At 37.4% G+C, this 17,961-nt stretch overlaps 1 long non-coding RNA gene across 1 annotated transcript; it reads left to right on the top strand.

Moving 5' to 3' along the window:
• The first annotated feature begins 6,880 nt into the window (after nucleotides 1–6,880).
• Nucleotides 6,881–17,660, top strand: LOC120754428 (uncharacterized). Its single transcript, XR_005701437.2, has 4 exons — nucleotides 6,881–7,061; nucleotides 11,557–11,652; nucleotides 15,513–16,301; nucleotides 16,773–17,660. It is a non-coding gene; the product is annotated as an uncharacterized LOC120754428 (long non-coding RNA).
• The last annotated feature ends 301 nt before the right edge of the window (nucleotides 17,661–17,961 follow it).

Genomic DNA, 17,961 nt, shown 5'->3' with positions numbered 1-17,961 from the left:
CTCATTTGTTTGTCTGTTTATTTGTTTTTCCTGGGATTGTATTTTTGTTTTGTATTGGTTTGGTTTGATTTTTTTTCAAACACCACAGAAGTTCTTCTCCCAGGCAGTGAAAGAGCAATGCACTTCAGGAACCATCATCTCATCAGCTAACTCACCATGTATTTGCTACTCACAATTTAGAAAGGAAGGGGATGATAGAATGGCTCCAAAAAAGCAATGTTCTTAAAAAGCCCCACAATACTGTCCTCTTGTATTTGCTGCAGCTAGTAGATCCTAATTTTAAGATCATGAGACCATGGCTGGAGAGCCAGTTGATAAAGTGTAAATTAAAGACTGCCATCCAGGAGGACCTACAACAATCAAGAGCTGAGAGGAACCTTATGAAGTTAAACAAAGTCAAAGGCCATATAAAGGAAGAACAATGATGTGGGCTGAGGCTTGTGTGAGGTAGAAGCTTGGCTAAAAGTGATATGTAGGTCTCTTGACAGACAGTGTGAGCCAGCAGTGAACCCTGGCAGCAAAGACGGACAGCAACATCCTTGGCAAGAAGCACAGTCTTGCTCACAGACTGAGCAAAGGGATTATTCCCTTTGTTATCAGCACTCGTCAGACCATGCTGAAAATACTGTGCACATTTTTGGGTATCCCAGACATAAGGAAGGCATTGATAAACTTCAGGAAATGGATCAGAGGCCATCAAGATGACCAGAGGAATTGCCCTGTGAGAAGAGGCTGAAGGTCCATGACTCAGCCTGGAGGAAAAGCTGCATTTGGAAGGACTCAAAAGCAGATCCCAGTATCTATGAGAAATATATACCTATAAAGTGGAGACATACAATGGTGTGAGGCAGGAAGGTGCAACACAGCATAAATTGAAACAGTAAAGCTTGTGCCTGGATAGAAATGTAAGGATATGTGGAATATAAGGGCATTCAGTTTGGGAGTAGAGGCAGGGGAGGTAATACATTAAACATCCAGTCACATCTTCTCAGGAACAGAAAAACCAGAAAGGTCCAACTCTCTCAAGCTACTGATGAAACTATTGAAAGGTTTGAGGAAGTTCATATAGCACTTTATATGAGGGTAAAATGAGGGGAAACAAGCCAGCTGTGGCTCTCATGTGAACTGACAAAAAAAATTGTCTTATGGAACATTTGAGGAGGCTTGTGTAATTGAGAAAAACATATTGGGTATTTACAGGAAGGGCCAAGAGCAGGAAAATGAATGGATTAAGGAGGATCAGGAAGAAAGGGTGGGTAAATGAAAACAGCAGGAGGGAGGGAGGACCACGTCTAATCCGACTACTGCTGAGTAACTTTGACTGGCCAAGCCCTCTGCATGATTCCCACAGTTTATCCTGTCTTGCTGTCGTCTCGTGCCTGGTGATAAGGCACTTTGCAGAGGCACAACACAACCCGCGGGGTCCTAGAGTCCTAAGCAGTCACTGCTGGTCAGGGTAAAAAGGAGTGAAGTGGGCTTCACATGCAGTCCAAGATTCCTTTATTAACATCACATAACACAAATACAGTGCAGAGGTGAAGACGGGTCAAACCTGGGCCATGGGTTTTAAGGGACAGAAGCAGGGTGGAGTTTGGGGGTCAGGGGGCTGATAGGGAGAAGACCAAGGTAGGACACAAGGGAAAGTTTACAAAACATAAACCCAATGGAAAGGCTAATGTGATGAGATTTATATAAGTAGACCAATGGCGGCCTCGAGGAATAGGGGATTCCCTAACGGGCAGTCCAGACACGGGCTGGCACCAGGAAGGATTGATAGGAAACATTCGGGAATGGGTGTAGGTATCAGGGAAGACAGACAACCCAGGCTAATCTACCACTCCGGGGAGGAAAAGAAATAAACCATAGGGTATTAAAACACAAAATTACACACAGCAACATCTTGTCATAAATCTCTGACCCTAGGTACTTTCCTGGATGAGGGTGCTGTGTCTGTGTATGCTTGTGTTAGTGTTACTTTGTGTAATTTTCTGTGTTTTTGTGTCTGTCATTGTGTGTTTAGAAATTCTGGAGAAGAAATGCTCTGAGTTTTATTATCCAATGGATTCAGTTCCCTTAACATTAAAAGCAAATCTCTTTCACCAGGAGGACTGTCAGGCTCTGGAGCAGGTTACCCAGAGATGTTGACTGACAACTTTCCTCAGAAGTTTTCAAGACCTGACTGGACAAAACCTTGGGAACTTCCTCTATCCTTAAAGCTGACCCTACTCTGAGCTACAGTTGGACTTGAGGCATACTGAAGTCTTTTCAGACCTGAATAATCCTATCATTTAGGATTAATGATCCTACAATTATTTTTCTGAGGGGAAAGCCTATGGGAACTAAAATTGTGTCAGGTTAACTTGACAGGTAGGGCTCTCCATGTTCCTGAGGTATTATCAGCACAAAAGGATGTATGTAGGCTGAGGGATAGGCTGACTGGTTCAGACAATGGCTCTTGATTAACTACCAGCCCTCTTACATAGTTTTATATAGTATTAAAATATTTTTTGGCAAACTTCCTTTCTTCTGCTAGTCTTAGCAATCCCCAATTCAAAAAAGTGGAAAAGGTAAAGGCTCTACACTTTTACAGTTCAGATTTAAAATGTCAATTTATTTTTATTTGTACTTTAATTAAATGGATTTTTTTCCTGGTTATATTTTCCAAGCTGATGGGAGATATGCACATGTTTACAAGATGCATCGCAGCCTGACTGCTGCCAGCCATATCTATGTTAACACAATGAACAAAGACAGGCGCTAGTGGGAATTGGGTGTGAACATGCACTTTATTTTTCTTATAAAGTAGTTGAGAGGAATAAAAGGCCAAAAGTCAAGACACCTGCAGCAAACGGATGAAGAGGAAAACAGAGTATTAGAGATTGCAGATTGAAAAGAGAAAAAGTAGAAGGGTCTACTTACTTGTACAATCTGCTTTAAAAAGTTAGGGATTGTTTTTTCTTAGTATTTTCTTAGTATTATGTTTTCTTCCTAGTGCTGAATATTTAGAATCCAACTCTGCAAAAGGCAGGAGAAAACCTAACTTCCAATTAAAGTATAGGAAGCATATTCATTCATGTTATGGAATAAAATTTTGTCTGAGATAAATTTTACTCCAGCTTAGCTTGCAGCTACTGTATTGCAACTCCACTTGACTCATCCTCCTGTCTAAATACAGAGGGCCAAGACTGCTAGGAGTATTCAGACATATCCTGGATATAATAATGAGGGTTTTTACAAATACACGTGTGACTTTTATTAACTTATTTTATGTTATAATAATGTGGGTTTTCCTTTTTTTCTTTTATTTATATGAATCCCAGCAGTAAAAGCACTGGTCCCTGACACAGAGGTTGAAAAAATATGTGAGCCTGTTCATTCTGTGCTTCAAAGTTTGCGTGGCAAGCAAACATGAATATAATTTGAGCTAGATAATTTGAACAAAATGACTACCATTTCAATTTTCAAATATGCAGCTTTTTTTTTCTCCAGTGATAAATTTGTATTCCTACTCTAACAATAAAAAACTTAATTTGTCTTGAGTAAATTCAGATATGAATTGCAGTGAATCAAGCATGTTGAACATGGACAAAGTTTTTGTCATCTGTCCTGTAAATGTACTCAGTTAAATCAATAGAGCATTCCTATTTCTTAATAATAAACTATGCACCACTAATCATTCTAGAACAATTGTTACATGTTAAATTATCAGATGAATTACAGAATACCTTTCCTAGGTGAGAATGTCTTTGTAATAATGTCTGTAGCTCTTAATACAAAAGGCAAAATGGCTATGAAATCTTCCTCAGTGCTGAGACTGCAGATTTGCAATGACAATGCTTTCCTTTCACTAAGAGGGTCCCAGCACCCAGCTGGAGTAATTTGGCACAGCTCTGGTAAAATCACTGGAGCAATACAATATTGTAGGTTACGGTTCCTGAGAACAATAGGGAAAGCCCAGCTGTATTGTTGACAGACTTTTGAACACAGTTAAGAATAAAATCCTTCACACATGCACAAAAAATAGCCACCCACTGAAAAACACATTTTCAAGACTGAATTGATTTGTGAATACCATGTGTAACTAATCATAATAATTACATATGTTAGGTAAGCTTAATGAGAAAACTCAGACTTTTTTTATTCATTGACAAAACATTCCTTCCACAAAACACTTTCTTGTTATTATTCACAATCATATTCTTCATAGTTTTCTTCAATTTCCAGTGTTTCCTGTTGGTTTTCTTCCAAGTGGAAAAAGGGGACATTTGTTTATTATAAAACAACAGAGAAAGTAAGAGGCAAATAAAACATTAAATAATCATCAACCCTTCCTTTTTAAATACTACTCAAAATTCATTTTGGGGGATTAAACAAAAATTTGACTGTAGATTCTACTCCTGATCAAGACTTGAAGACCTTCTCTAAATTATTTATTCCATGATAATGATACGCTTTGGAAAATTTGTGCCAGTGAAAAATATTATTTTTCTTCCTGTGCATGAAAAGGTTTGTTCATATCTGTTACATTGCAAATCATGACAGTATAAAAGATTGATTTCCTTTCTACTCAAATGTTATATTACAGCCATGACCAGAGGCTTGACACAATATTTTTAGTGACCATCATATCAAAAATTCTAATTTATAGGTGTCCAGACCTCAGAGCCTCCTGACATCCTAGCAGAATCAAGAAAATATGACGTTTGTATTTAAAAAAAGAAAAAAAAACCAAAAAGCAACAAACAAGCAGTTTTAAACAACACACTCAGTCTCATCTAGCCACAAACCATATTTCTAAAATATTAAAATACCAAATAAATTAAATTTAAATGCATAGAAAAGAGTATTGGGATTTGAACCTAAAGAGCATACAGAAATGGCTTAAGATGTGATGTTTTCACCCAGAAACCCACTTTCATATTTTTTTGTTTTGTTTTGTTTTGTTTGTTGTTGTTTTTTTTTGTTTTGTTTTGTTTTTTCTTATTCACTTTAATAATTGATTTTTGTAGGGTATGAGAGTCTGAGCAAGGAGCTCAGATAATATTTAAGGAGATTTGATTCTTGAGCTCTGGCTGGAACCAAAAATCTATATAATTTTCTAATATGTTTTCAAATAACCAATGGCTGAAAGATTACTAAGTGTGAATCATCTTACTCAGAGAAGCCCTCCATGTTCCTCTGTATCACACGTAGAATTAATAGACTTTTTTCTGTTTGTGTCACATTTGATGGACAGGGCAGGTGGACACACCATAAAGTAACACAGACACCACACATGATTTTATTAGCAACATAGGGATTGTAGTGAAAGTGCTGTACCTCATGTCAGACACCCCTCTCTTTGAAAAGCATGACTGTCTGTAAAAACTTGTCATCAGTGTTAGGCTGCACTTGCTCGCTGTTAAAGATTAAGTTCTGACTCTGTGCATGACTGTCAATATTCGTGAAGAGCAAAATTTAAAGTAATTTCAAGTCCAGACCTCAACATATGACACATTCCAATGTTTCTCTATTTTTTATTCTACAATATTGTGTAGCAATTTCAGGTAATTGTCACAAAGTTTGCAGTAGGTGACATAAAATTAGGATGTGGGAGGTAATAATGTAAGTTGGTGGAGGCTGAGAATCACATAGTGTAGGTTAGACCAGAGAGAAAAATAATGCCATACTAATGTTATGATAAAGATTGAAGAGAAGAAATTAAGATTTTAGATATAACAAAAGTTAGCAACTTGTAGTAGAAGTAGATAGAATCAGTTTCTATATGTTCAATCTCACCATGCTTCTAGGTCACTGCCTGTACCCATGTACAATAAATGAGTGTGAGTTTTCACTCATTTTGTAGTGAAACAAAAATAATTTTAGAAAATTGTGTTGAATTGAGAAAGATTTTATAAGTCACACATATATTTTACTGCCCTACAATTGCAAAATATACTATTTTACATATTCCAAGATAAAAAAGGGAATAATACAATATACAAAAGCTGACTGAAAGAATCATTCTTCCTCTCCTGAAGAATCAGTTCAGCTTTGATTCTGTTTTTCTTGTCTAAGCACAAAGAGCAAGGGCTCCAAACAAAAAAAGGAAAAAGTTTATGCACAGTTTAGATATTCACTGGTAAATGAAAAATAGGAAAAACCTTATGGTAAGTCTTAGAATATCAATTAATTCTCTTTTGGCATCCTTAGAGCAGTAAATTTTTCCAAGTGGATATGGCTTTGTTCAAGACAGGATAAAATCTGTTAACAAACCCACACTGGAAGGAATGGGTTCATTTCTCTTTTCTATTGTGTCCCAATTAAAAAAAAAAAAAAAAAAAAAAAAAAAAATCTCTACACTGTGCAAATCTTCTCTTATTAAATAATTCTGTAGCAGACGGATGAAACCTTGTATTAAAATGAAAGAATCTGTGTACCAAAATAAAACTGAATCTACAACACTAGAAGATTTTCAAGCTCCCAACCAGTTCTATGAACTGCTTAACCTCTCAGACTGTCCCACTTAAAGGTGTTTAGTCATTAAACTAATGGTTTTAAACCATTAAACTAATGGTATGGTGACAACACAGAGACTATTTCTAGAAAAAGGACTGATAATTGCCTCTGTGGTAATACTAGTTGAATCCCTTCTGGCATGTAGATTCTCATTGAAATTTGGGAGGGATGATATAAAATGAGAGGAAATTGCCTGCTGTGTTCAGCACTAGTGAGGCCACCATTCAAATCCTGTGTTTAGTTTTGGGCCCCTCACTACAAGGACATTGAGGTGCTGGGGTGTGGCCAGAGAAGGACAATGGAGACGAGGAAGGGTCTGGAGCACAAACCTTTATGAGGAGCAGCTGAGGGAGCTGGGGGTGTTTAGCCTGAGGGAAAGGAAACTCAGGAGGGATAGTTTTGCTCTCTACATCTGCCTGGAAGGAGGCTGTAGCCAGGTGGGGGTTGGCCTCTTCTCCCAGACGACCAGAGACAGGACAAGAGGAAATAGCCTCAAGCTGTACCAGAGGAGGTTGAGTTTGGTCGTTAGGAAGAAGTTCTTCTCAGAGTTCTTCACAGAAAGGGTGAGTAGATATAATAACAGACTGCCCAGGGAGGTGATGGTGTACCATCCCTGGGGGAGAGGATTGGCCTCTTCTCTCAGGAAACAAGTGATGGGACAAGAGGAAATTATCTCAATTGGCACAAGGGGAGGTATAAATTAGATATTAGGGAAAGTTGCTTCAAAAAAGGAGGGGAGAGGGATCATGCACTGGAATAGGCTTCTCAGGGACAATGAGTAACCATCCCTGGAGGTATTTAACAGACATGTAGATGTGGCATTGGAAGCATAGTCTGGGGACTTGGAGCTTCTGGGTGAACAGCTGGACTAGTGGATGTTAAAGGTCTTTTCCAAGATGAACAGTTCTTTGGTTCTCTGCAATTATTTTTCCCTGGAGACATTTTCTGCAATAAGTTTCTAGCAGGTAATGCTCTATTGCATTATTGGAATTATTGAATTCTGAAAGGTGTTCTATTTTCTATCTCCTAGCAATCATAACTTCCAAATAATGAGTGTGTGGACTTTTTAAGTCACTGATCCCTTTAAGCTGTAAATCTCACTGTGAAGAGCAACACTGTCTTTGAGAATTGATGGGGAAAATATATTAAATTGATATGATGCTTAAATAACAGTTAATAACAATAACACATCTTTAAGCTCATTACATTCTAGCAAACAACACTCTTTGACCTCCTTCAGCTTACTGACTATCAGTCTTTCTTACATCTGGTGAAGTCTCCTGTGATCACTCATTTCTCAATGAAAAGGATTTCTAAAAATGCCATCAGGCAATTAGGGAAAACAAATGCATTTGACTGACCGGAGCCTGCCAGGATTGTGAGGGTGGTAGTAGGAAATTAAGCAACGGGTGTTCCTGCCAGACAGAACATGCTGTGAACATGTGTCTGCTTTGGATTGCTAACAATGGGGATAAACAAATGTGAAAGTGTGAGCTTTTACAGAAATTCATACATTATATATTTCTTTTACTGGAAAATGAAACCTTATAAAAGAGAGGAAAAAAGAAAATAGTAGAACCAGCTGGCATATAACTACAAGAGCATTAGAGGAAAAAGAAAATAAATAAGAGACTGAAGTCTTTCACTTACAAATGAAAGGAGAAAAAATACTGAAATTTGCCAACTGAACCTGCTGTTAATAATTAGACTGAGGTTGCTGAGAAAATGAAACACTATTTTTTTACCACAAATTTTAATTCATAAAACAGGCACTAATCTCGTTCATTAGACCTGTCGGCTGGAGCCACGTGCCTGGCTGTTGGTTAGCAGTGCTGTGCTGTCTACATTGTGTCTGGGGGCTTTTAAAAGTGTCTTCTGGTTTGTGTTCGAAACAGAGGTGGAACTTGGTCTCAAATCACAGGCCTAGGCCTCTAACTTGAAAAAACTATGGGTAAGGTTCCTTCTCCAAGTACTGTAATTAAGTCCACTCCTTTGGATAGACATTTTTGTTTATTTATTTGCTTGGCTTTTAGTTTGTTTGTTTGTTTGTTTTTAATGGTGTGATGGCTTTAAAGAAAAAATATTACAAGAACAGCAGAGAATCCCACAGATTTGGGCTTTATCAGAGCAGTGGTGCAATTCATCCGTGGGTTTATGGATTTTATTTGTATCTCTCAGTACAAATCAGGGGAGTTCAGGAGTTCAGACTACTCATCTAGCAGATTAAAAACCACTAAGATACATTCTAGTCCCTGTTTCAGATAGAGTCCTGTTCCTAGTTGCCAAATTTACTACCACATATTACTGGCATGGCGGTGAAGGTTAGGAATAACTGGTTAGATTCCCTCTGTAGTGCATTGTCAGTGCTGTGGTAGTTTATGGCCACAATAATAGAATCAAGATTGTAGCTTGGAGAAGCCAGTAATTTACATTTTAACAGAATAAAGGGCCAGATGATCAGTTAACCTCAAAGTAATAGAGTTTTGTATTGGGACATTTCTTTCTGTATAGAAATATATTGCCAGAAAAAATCATAAAATCCCAATCACTTATTGCAGTCTGAAACACTGATTTGACATTTAAGTCAAGGTTATGTATTTGAATCTTAATTTTGCTCAGTATATTTTCTGGTGCCATTACAAAGAAGACATTTGGATATATTAAAATACTTTCAATTGGGAACTTCCAGAAAATATCATTTTGCCCTAAAATATTTGTTGAATTTAAAAAACATTCACACAGAAGAAAACAGAAGTCAACCTAACCTTCTATTATACCTTAAGTATAAGTATAAGGAATGGGATGGACACTCTTGGTGCACACTCCTTATTATCACAATATATGCAATTTGCAATATGGGAGTGGGGAGAGAGAGCCCAGAACGTGGTAAATGCTCCATCACCAGAACTATTTAAAGTCAAATTGGGCAAGGCTCTGAGCAACTGTTCCAACCCAAACTATTCTATAATCCTGTAATAATTCCATATATGCAAAATCAACTTCTACTGTAGGCTTTTGTCTTGTGTTCTATTTTAAGGCACAAAATCTTTACTCTTGACTGATATTTACAGAGGAGTTATAAGCAGCCAGTAGGAGTGAGAGTAATCACTCCTAAATTTAGCCATCTAAAGGTATAAGCTATTTACCAAGACTCCATTTATAGTCACTGAATAAATTTAGACACCTCCAGATCCTTTCTCTTCTTTCTTAAGGTCCTGGATCTTGACTAATTAATCACCTTCTTCAGTATTCTGTCTCTCTTTTCCAGTACAGGGATCCAGTGCAAGCAGCTTACAACTGTAGCTTAAAGCATAACTTAAACTTATAACTGTAGCTTAAATCTTACTTACAGGTAAGCAAGATTTGCATCTGACAGTCTGTAATAAATACGATCGACCAAGTTCGATAAATCACAATTTGGAATTTTATTGAGAGACAGAATGACAGTCTCGGACAGCCACAATTAAAAGGACAGCATCGAGCCCGGGGTCAGCGCTGGGTGAACAACGATAACACACTCTGCCAGTCTGTTATCCCCCAAGTTCACATTTCTGGCTTGTAGCAGCCTCTTTTTATACACTGGATCACTGAGAGAAACTCAGGATTTCGATGGTCCTTCCTCCGAGGCATCTTCATTTAACATTCATGTTTCAGTTCTAAGAGTTTGAATAGGGCAGCGGGAGAGGACAATGCTGTTAATGGTTGGGTCCAGGTGTGGTGTGGAGATGTTAATTTCAGGAGCAGACGGTCTAGATATCGATCTGATGTAATCATCTGCTTCTCCGGGCTCTCATCTTTTTCCCATTGTCATTCTTCCTTTTCTAATGCTTCCCGGCAGAGGCATTTTTGGGTCTCCCTTTCTGGTAATTCCAATTATTTTTATCTCGTGTCCCTCCCATGTCTTTTCAGACAAGAGAAATTCCTGTACCTTTTCCAAGCTACTTTCCTCTGAGTTAACTCTTAGCATACGGGATTAAAACAAAACTTATAGAGATTGCATTACATTTTATATCTTTTAACACTAATTAACTTTAGGACATATATAACACAGTCCAAAAGTTTTTTCCTGGATTGGGTCTCTTATATATTAGAGATTTTTCATTGCAAAGTTTCATTTAATCCAAATCAATACCATGATAACTTAATAAAGGTATAGATAATTAACTGTATACAGTAAGTGTGGAAAATGTCTGTAATTTAGTAGTATCATGGGCTGGTTTCAAAACAAGGATTACAAATCAAGTGGGTGAATTGCAGTTTAGATGTTCCACATCAACCTGTCCATACCAAGAATTTGACATTTAGTATTGCAAAATTCTGGCAGGGGATGAGAGGGCTGAGGCTAGAGATATTTTCTAATATCATTTACTGAAGGGTAAGAAATCCAGTACATTCAGTGACCTTGCTTCTCATATCATAAGCTGGAAAATACTTAGATGCTGAGTGTCCTGGGATTTTTTCATCCATAGAACAAAGAACAGTTGTTTGGGGGCTTGTTTTCTAATAAAGTCAGTAAAATCCGTCATCATTAATCATCTTGTGGTTTTGGCTTTCTGCTTTCCAGAGAGCACCTTTGGCTGTTGTATGTTGGTGACAGTTTCAGATATTGTTTGATTATACAGCACATATCCATGTGTGTGTCCATGCCTGCATCTCTCTATGAATTTCATAAAGTGTTGACTATAATATCAGCTGCTAAATGATTAAGTTTTCTCCATATTAAGACTATGTATAAATTTGATGATATTGCACTTAAAGCTCTAAGGTTGGAGAGAGAGAGAGACTGGAGTTGTTTAACATAAATTCATTGTTAAAGACATCTCTTTATTCAAAGGACAGAGACTTTAACTTCCAGGAATGAGTAATCCCTTCTGTTACTATAATATCAGGGAAGAGAGGGACCATATTCTGCAAATACCTGTCTCTCTCCACTGGCTATAGAGGGAAATAAAACAGCTTCCTGAAGTTAGTCTAGCTGATGTTGTACCTGATTCTTTACCAGCAACACTGTCTTTGTTGTGATTTTCTTTTTGATCTGTCTTTTTCTGACTCCTCAAGCTACTTACTCAGAATGGAAGCATGGGCATGTACTTTAATAAAATGGGATCCAACTTTTATGAGTGCTGCTGGCATTTCAGGAAAACAACAACAAAGGTAAGTCTGGATCAAAAATCCTTGACCCTGCAGTCAACAGTTGGTCACAGAGTAATTCAGCTGAAAGCTGGTTTTGAAATTCCGGGGCAGTGGTTCACTGTTGATTCAAAAGGAGTAGTGAGACCTCCAGGATGACTAACACCTGGTTTTGTTTGGGAACCTGCCATTTAAGTATTTGAGCAGAGGCCAAACCTTATTCTGATTAGCTCCTCTGAGGTGGCACTACAGTGACGCCATAGGCAAAAAACAATACCTTTGTCAGCTATAACTTAAACACATGTATTGCTAGGTAAAGTGTTCCAATGCTGATAACAAAGAGCTCTATTGCTTGACCCAAAGTAGGGTCTTTGTGGTAATGGGTCTGTCAGACTAGTCAGTCATTAGAAAACAATCTAGTTGTATGCAGACAGAATAATCGTTCTGGATCGGGTTTCAAACAGGTCTCAGGAAGTGAGTCACTCAGCCCCCTTGAAAAGTGAATGGTAGTTGGAGAACTGTTTCTTAAGACACCTTTGAAATCTTAGTTTATGTTACAGTATGGCTGTTATCCAACCTTGGGGCATTGAAAGGGTTTTCTTTCTCTTTTCTTTCCATTTTTATGCCAAATTAAAAGTATGGGGACCTAAAGTGCATTTACACCAAAGCAACTTTCCACTGACTTAGCTATATAAAGAAGCCTTGTAGTAGGTATAAATATGATTTATACTCACTTTAAGACTAATTTCCACCACCTGAGTGGTGTGAAGCAACCTTTGTTGAAATCAGATTCAGGTCTACACATTCCAGAACGCAGCCAGGTTATGTTGCTCAGACCCGCTGCTGCAGAAGTGTTCTGCTCCAGTTGGCAAGAGGGCAACACGGTTGCCTCACTATCCAAACAAATTGTTCAGACTCTCCATGTCTTTCCAGTGTTCGTTCTACTTGAGAAAATTACATCACTATCCAGGAAGACCTTTTCAGTCTTTGAGAGACTTCTTTTGATTTTGCAGAACTGGAAGATGAAGATAGGAAGAGAGAGCAGATTAGCTACATGGGTACTCTTTCTTAAGAAGTCATATAAATGATAGGGAAATGTAACTCAGCTAACTGTTTCTTAATTTTCTAATAGAGGATTTACAATTGGGAGTAGATCTCTTTAGAAAATGTCCTTAATTCCCATATAGTATTTTTTTTTTAAAGTATACAGAATATCTTAGAAAGCATAAAAGATCTAAGTTGGATCCAAGTTACCTCTTCAGAAGGAATACCATCTGGGATAAGGGACCAAAGTAAGGTTTTAGTTTTGTTTTAAAAGGGAAATTACTTTATGTTATGACTCATCAGAGCAAGTTAATTTTCCTATTAGCATGTTTTACCTTAAAGCTACAATTTTATTTTAGAATCTGTAACAATACATCTGGATTGCATTTTGGAAATTAAGTTGATCTGTAGATATGACCTGAAGCTTTTAAAAAACAACAACAAAAAAATCTCTTTCCCTCATATTTGAAAGTAATGAGCATCAATGAAGGCTTTGGCGTGCATTATTATTAGAGAGTGCCTATGAGCGACTTCAATAACATTATCTAATTAATCTTCCTGAATTTCTGAGATGTAGATAAAGTTATTTACTTAACTTCTTTTGCAATTGAATGACAATTAGAAACAGTTTGAATGACTTTCCCAAAATGTTGCCAAGCATCATTTGCAAAAGCAGATTTTAAAAAATCTTTTCTTAGGTTCTAATATAATCATAAATTCCTCTTGTCACTCTTATAATTATGAAGGAATATGTCCTTTCAACCGACCTTCTTTTACGCATAAAACTTAGTTTTGCTATGTGCTCATGCCTCTGTATTGTGCAGCTCTTGAAAGTTCTGTGACGATTGTGGTATCTCCTCAAAATTTTTAAAAGATGTCTGTCATGAGGGTGCTTGACCTTTGCCAGTAACCCAGGTACTCAATGCATCACCTCACTGCCTTCCCGACATGCATGTAAAACAGTGTGACTTTATATTTCCTTTTCCAATTACTCACAATCTAATTTAAGCTGTGTTTTGCAAGCACTTTTTTATTTTCCCAAATGACAAGTGTATTAGCTAAGACTGTCAGCCCAGCTGCCAGCTCCCCCAAGCAAGCCCAGCCTGCTGTGACCTCATGCATGCAGCACGCAGGACTGACTAGGGGCTCCTAGGAAATAGATGTGAAGCCTGAACCCTGTCTTAGCTGCCTTGGTAAGCATGTTTTATGATAAACTTTATCTCATTATGGGAAGGAAGGGGGAAATTTTGGTCAAAGTCCAACTCTAGAGCTTATGTTGAGGCTGAACTTTTCTGCTCTCCAAGTCTGCCATATCAAATTAGGGAGAATAAAACCGGCTGCTTGCCCGATTATTTATAACATCACAGGAAACTTGGAATGACTTATTAAGGATGGAAATAGTTCTCTTTCTTCAGAAATGGATCTTGCTTTGCCAAGATACACAGTGACTGACTGTGTGTAAGAGTGATACACAAATACCTTCCACGTTGAAGGTTATTAAAATATACCTGGCCTCGTTTATCAGCACTTACATGATATGCCTTTATCCACACAAAATACTTTAAAAAAGGCTCCAGGGAGCCCTGCTCAATGTCTTTAGGGGCAGAAACAAATCTAACAGTAAAAAGAATCCAACAAACCAAACCCACAAATCTTTGTCAGTGTCAATGAGCCTTTAGCACGGACCTTGACAAATATTTTTGTACAATACCTACTGACCACATTGGCTTTTCATTAAAAATAAAATTGTTAAGTCTGTCCCCTTGAATATTACAAGAATAGATCTTGGAAATGCAGGACAGCATTAGAAGCAGGAAAGTTTAGTCTGGGGGTCATTAAAGGAAATTTTGGGTTTAACTTCTAACTCAGTCAGTGACCCTATGGGTAGTTGTCTCACCTTCCTGTTCTAGCATCCTTAACACAGGCAACAAAACTGACATATAGGTGCTGTGAATCAATCTTTATCAAGAGTTTTGTTTCATAAAATGTGAATATCTTATTTATGAAGAGGACTTAAAATGGAAAAATAGCACATAATATTTTGAAAGGGAGCTGCGTAGGATAAGTAGTGTAGACTAGAACCCATATCTTCATAGCCCAGTAATTCTAGCTTGGTATTTATTGATAGATAATTCACAGAGAAAATCTGAGAGAAAAGGTTGGGAGAATCTAAGTTTAATGGATGAAATTAAATTAATCCAGTCCATTCCAAAAACATCACAATATGCACAATACAACTGTCTGCATTTCAAAAACAGTATTCCAAAGAGCACAGATTTCGACATCTACATGGCTGTGACAGCCCAAGTTAGACTACAATAAAAATTGCAAGATGAGTGCAAGCCTGTAGGGTTATAAGGAAGTGAGAGAAAGCAGGCTTTGACTAAGATATCAGGAAAATTATATTAACTACATATTTCATTTTTTTCTTGTTATATGTAACTCTTACTTCCTGAGCTATCTGTACAAATAAAATGACTGTTGGTTTATCACTTCATCCTTTACTTCATTTGCTGGTAGCTTTGCAAAAGAGAAATCTTTCTCAGAGATGTCAAGCTCATTGTCATCTTTGTGAATGAAATGAACAAAACTATTTGTGCTATGACTTTTCTGTCATGATGAAGCTGATAGAGGAAGAAAGCTCTCTGAGAGTTTAGAATACGACCGATCCTTTATTTCTGCATTTCATCTGCCAAATAGAGCTCTTTCTAGGACTACTGATATCCTTTAATTTCTGACCAGGATTTCTTTGAAAAAACAGTGGAAAAGCAGTTTCTACATTTTTCAAATTATTTTGTGACGATTTGACAACACTAGGATCTAACTTCCTTTTTTTTTAGGTATTCAGAAGACAAAGGAACAGTGCACACCGTGATCCACAGGGCAAGGTTCAATGCACTCTATCTTGAACTTTCAAAAATGTGATCAAGGGTGCAAATCTTAAGAAAAGTACTGGAGGACTGCTCACTGACTCAAATTAAGTACAAGCCTGAGATGTAAAATTCATAGTGCAATGCGGGACATCTAAACTTTCCAGTACAATCTTCAAACATAATTCATATCAGCCAATGCATTTGATGGTGGATGTCTAATCTACACATTTGAAAATGTCAGGGAGGGAAGCATCTAAAATTTTGTTGCTTCTGAATTTAGGCACTCATCCATAGACAAAATTAGATTCTATGGAACTAGGATTTGCAAATGCTTTGCCTGTGGTTCTATGTGTAAGTCATATGAAGTGTCAGCAGACAGCTCTCTCCTGCATCACTTTCAGAAGATAGCCAGCAAGAAGAGGGAGGAGGAGGAGGAGGAGGTGATATTACTGAAGAGATTTTGCATAACAGTCTTGCTGTGCAAGTACTTTCCGCCTTCTTCTGACCTATTTTTGAATGGAAGTGACTGTGGGAGCTCTGCAATGTGCTGCCACTGCTGCTGTCATTGTGTGTGAAGTGAGTTCAAGGCGCACCTACTGAGCCAGGCCACTTGGCAAATTGAGCGTGACACGCTGCTTTGCATCCCAGATGGACTAGGTGTGGAGGATGTGCACTTCGTTCAGCTGAGAAGGTGACATATTTTGATGTATGCAGAGACACACCAAGCTAGAAAACTTAGATGCCTTAGGCATACAAGTGAGTACATAGTGTGTTTTTCAGATCACCCTTCTGGATATGTTTAAATTACTGTTTGAGTGTATGGTAGGTGCTTTTGGATTGGTAAGTGCTATTTTGGATTTTACCTTGGATTGTTTGGACATTGTCTCTGCCTAAGAGTTTTGGTAATTTTACTTTTTAATCTAACTAGATTGTGTAACAATGTGGTATAGCAGAGAAGCAATAAAAAGTCTCATTTGCGAAATTATTTTTACTCTGTCTTCTGGAACATGATAGAAGTTTTAAATCAGCTTAGATTTTACCCCAAATAGAAAGATATACAGAAAATTTAAGGAAAAAGAAAACAAAACAACAACCATATTTTAGTCCCTGAAGTCCAAAAGTTATGCCTATTCAATTTTGAGGTGTTTCTGTACAACCTACTTGTGAGTTTCTTGTTTGCTTCTTTGTTTTGTTTGTGACTTTTTTGTTTGTTTGTTTTTCTTTCAGATTTTGTACATCGTTCTCTTAATGTTTGTCACTGTCTTAATGGGTAAATGATATAATTCTATTTTTCTGAGCTATCTCACAAAAATATATTGACAAGAAGGAAGCCCATAAGAGAGAAAAGACTGTATGGAAAAAGTATGGAAACATTTCTGTCTTTCCCCATGGCTTAAGAATGGTCTTACAGAGGCTCTTATGAATGCCTTCATAACTTTTTTAAAGGCTGTAAGTATAAAGGGTAAATCCTTAAAGGCTAACTAGATGGATACTGAGGTAGTAAAAAAAGATGCAGATGAACTCATAAACCTTCTTACCAGCAAAGGAAACAACTTATTCTCTCCACTGCCTCAGTCTAATTGTTTCTCAGAAAACTGAACCTCCTCATTCAACACATAAAATATCAGCCATTTTTTCTTTCCCCCTTTTCTTATTTTAATTTTTTCTTTACATGCTTTTTAAGAGTAAGCTGAAGACATGCAATTCTATTGAGTACAATTAGAGTGACTTGAGTGGTTTGTCATGCATAACTCTCAAGCGTGCAGATCTCAAAGGCCTCAGTCCTCTGAGGTCCCTCAGTTCATAGACATGGTGTCCAGCAGACAGAATACAGCAGATGTTGAGACAAATAAGGGCAAGAATATGTGACTGGAAGCAATTGAATTATCCTGTTAAATGAGTTCCCACAAGCAGTAATTGTGATTTTCTACCTCCATCAAAATGGTGTTGAATACTAACTATGCCGATGCATGAAGAAAATAAAAGGCTGATCTCTCAGATCTCTCCTCCTTGTTCCTTGTTTTAGACACATCATAAGCACAAGAATCAACCCTGACCCCATTTCTGGTAAGGTTCTTTTTCATGCCTCTACTGATTTCTCGTCAAATTTGTAGCTTGTGGACAATAATCTATTAATCTACAGGAACTGTGGTGTAGATGGACTCCTTTTGATGAAACAGGAACTTGTTTAAACTACCTCAGTTTTGGAGTGAAGCCAGTCCCAAATTTTTCTGGAGTTTTTAAGACAGTTTTTAACTGTTAAAAAGTTATATATAGAGAGAAATTTATATGCATGTGAATAAATACATATTCATACTCACTTTTATTTTTGCATTTTTGAGTTCCAACTGGCCTTTTTCTTGGTATATCTTATCCAAACAGAAGAAGGAAGTTTCAAAAAGTTTTCAGAAAAGCC

This window comes from Hirundo rustica, chromosome 6 (assembly GCF_015227805.2).
Source record: "Hirundo rustica isolate bHirRus1 chromosome 6, bHirRus1.pri.v3, whole genome shotgun sequence".
Lineage (NCBI taxonomy): Eukaryota > Metazoa > Chordata > Aves > Passeriformes > Hirundinidae > Hirundo > Hirundo rustica.
This window is presented reverse-complemented; position numbering and strand designations above follow the sequence as displayed.